Source organism: Vigna radiata, unplaced genomic scaffold, assembly GCF_000741045.1.
Source record: "Vigna radiata var. radiata cultivar VC1973A unplaced genomic scaffold, Vradiata_ver6 scaffold_189, whole genome shotgun sequence".
NCBI classification, from domain to species: domain Eukaryota; kingdom Viridiplantae; phylum Streptophyta; class Magnoliopsida; order Fabales; family Fabaceae; genus Vigna; species Vigna radiata.
In genome coordinates, this window is record NW_014541997.1 from 172,330 (window position 1) to 175,758 (window position 3,429).

Here is a 3,429-nt window from a genome sequence, read left to right on the forward strand (position 1 = left end):
TAAGAAAGTTTGCATGGGATTTGATAATAAAGCGAATTTAATAAGAAAAGTAGATATAAGAGGGTGGACAGGGATTAAATTGTAAACCCAACCAACTACATTCTTTCATATCTTTTACTTGCCAATTGATTCAACTTGCATTTGCATGTTTATTTTAGTTTTGCATACAACTACAAAATTATTTCTTTTTCAAGTTTTATGCAATCAATCTACATGAAAGATAAGGCCTAAGAGTCCTTTGGGAGAACGATACTCGGTCTTACCGTTTATATTACTTGATAACGATCTGGTACACTTTTCTAGTAGTGTGAGTTGATTAAATTTAACTTGATTTTATGTTTATTTTTATTTTTGTTCTAATAAATGTTTTTTAGGGTTTAGTGCCTAATGTTCACAAGATGCAATATGGACAAGAATTTGACTATATGGGCACTCAATTCCATCAAAATGATTTCAACTACTGGTGGGAACCTCACTCATATGTGGATCAAAGCCAATTTGGGCGAGCTGCTGAGCAACAAACTACTCCACTCTAGGAGTACACAAATTCTGACGAACTTTTTCCGAGGATCATGAATATGGAAATGTACCATGTCAAAGGTGTAGAGGAGAATATGAAGAGTAACAAACTCTTTTCGCAAGACATGGATACAAGTTTTTCTTCTCCTCGAAGCATGGAAGAGATGCAACAATATCACTGGCAGCAACAACTCTCTTTACCAACAAAAACATGGGAGGACGAGCAACAACTATGTCATCAGGTAGCTAATTTGACGGCACAAGTTAACAGCTTTAATAAAAAGTTCGACAAATTTTTGAAGAAGTACAATTCCAAGAGCTATGAAGTTACCTTCAGGAATTTGGAGACGCAAATTGGTCAGCTATCTAACAAGGTGGAGGTCACAAAGAAAAATCAATGTGGGGCTAACAATTAAGTTAACCCTACCAAAGAATGTCAAGCCACTATCTTTGAAAGTGATAAGGTTGTTAGCAAAATGGTGAAGATGAAGTTTTGATGATGCCCAAATCAAGTCAAGATTTATCAAGATTCATGAAAATCCTTTGAAGACTTTTTTTGTTATGAAAAGCTTTTGTAATAATTGTATTTTATTGTCTAGGACTTAGATTTTCATTGGTTTTGATTCCATATACTTTCATACATTGTAATTAGTGTTAAGAGTCAAAATCGTACTATTNTAATCGATTAAAACTAGTATTAATCGATTAAAACAAGTAAAAGCTGAAAACTCAACTTTTGTTGTTTTAATAGATTAAAATTCATTTTAATCTATTAGCTAATCGATTNCTAGTATTAATCGATTAAAACAAGTAAAAGCTGAAAACTCAACTTTTGTTGTTTTAATAGATTAAAATTCATTTTAATCTATTAGCTAATCGATTAAAATTCATTTTAATAGATTAAAAATGACCGTTGGAGGTTTCAGAATTGAAAAACTAGCCGTTGTACTCATTTTAATCGATTAACACTCATATTAATCAATTAAGTGCGTTAAATGGCCAGTTACGAAGAATGGAAGAGTTTTTGCTTGAGTCTATATATAGGCTCTCTTTATCCATCAACAGTAACTCTTCCCTTGTGCTTAAGAACTCAGAAACTCGTGAGAAGTGTGTGTTCTTGTTCAGCTTGTGAAACTCTTGTTTGTGGAGCTGGTGAAGTGCTGCTACAGTGATAGAGGAAATAGCCGGTTCATCCTTGGTGCGTCTAAGGAGGTGTTTGGAAGAGGATCATCCTTCGAGAAGTATTCGAAGAAGGTGTTTCATCCTTTGTGAAGATTCAAAGGAGGTGCAGTTTCATCTCTTGTGGTATCAAGAGAGGTGGTTTCTAAACTTTTACAAATTGTTTCTTTGTGATTGTAATTTGTAATGTTTTGTGCTTAGTGAACTGTTTATCTTGGTTGGAGATAAGTGACTGGATGTAGGATTGGTAAGATGCGAACCAATATAAAAATCATCTGTGCAAATTTCTCTCAGCCTTACTCTTTTATTTATATTTATTATTTGCGTAGTAAGATAAATTGAGAGGAAATTAAAAGGCACACGTTTGAATTAAAAACCCACTTGGTTTGTTATTCCACGCTAACAATTCCGCTGCAGCAGTTCTGACAATTGGTAGCAGAGCTCGCTTTAATAGTCATTCAAATGGCAGGATCGTATCAAACCTTTGCAGAGGGTGCCTCTATCAATAGACCACCTTTATTCACAGGTGAAAATTATGCATTATGGAAGGTTACAATGCAAATATTTATTGAGTCTATTGATTGTGAGATTTGGGATGTTATTGCATCTGGTTCGTCTGTTCCTACTAACAATTTGCAGGAACCAAAGCACCGTGGTCAATGGACTGCTGAAGAAAAGAAAAGATGTCAAAATGATGTGATAGCCCGGAATATAATTGCATCTGCCTTAACTGTTGATGAGTTCTACAGGGTCTCCATTTGCAAAACCGCACAGGAGATGTGGGAAGTGCCGGGAGTAACTCACGAAGGAACAGATGACGTGAAGAGGGCAAGGAAGAATACCTTGATCCAAGAGTATGAAATGTTCAGGATGAAGCAAGGAGAAACAATTTTAGATGTTCAGAAACGCTTCAACATTGTCAATCATCTCATTGGTCTAGGTAAGTCATTTGACAATGATGAACTTAACATTAAAATTTTGAAATCTTTAGACAGGTCGTGGCAACCGAAAGTGACCGCAATCACTGAGTCACAAAATCGCAATACTATGACTATGGCGGCACTGTTTGGAAAGTTGAGAGAGCATGAACTTGACCCTGGAAGACTAGATGAAGAAGAAGCAATGGCAAAAACAAAGAAAAAGAGTCTAGCCTTAAAATCTGAGGTAGAAAGGAGCAAGAACAAAATAGAAAAGGAAGACTCAGAAGATGAAGAAAATTTAAGACTCGTGATAAAAAGGCTCAACAGGTTCATGAAATCAAAAGACAAAGGAAGATTCAAAGTCGAAAAGAAAGAAAATCAAGAATCCTCCTCAAAATATAGATGTTATGGTTGCGGAGAAAGGGGNCACTTAAAAGCGGACTGCCCAAATCAAAAGAAGAATGAAGAAATAAAGGAAAAGAAATCCTTCAAGAAAAAGAAGGCCTACATCGCATGGGACGATGACAAAGAAACAATTTCTGATTCGAGCGAATCTGATGAAGAGGCAAACATCTGTTTAGTGGCAGACGACGACGCTGGAAGCCAAGTAAGTACATCTAGCGATTTTGATAATTACAGTCAATTTAGAGAAAGTGAATTCCATGAAACTTATGTTGCTTTAATAGTTGAATCAGAAAAATTAGATAAAGCTCATAAGAAATTGAAAAAGGATTTCAAAAATTTAAAATTAAATTTTGAAAATATTTTAGAAGAAAATAAAAATTTAAAATCAAATTTTGAAAATATTTCT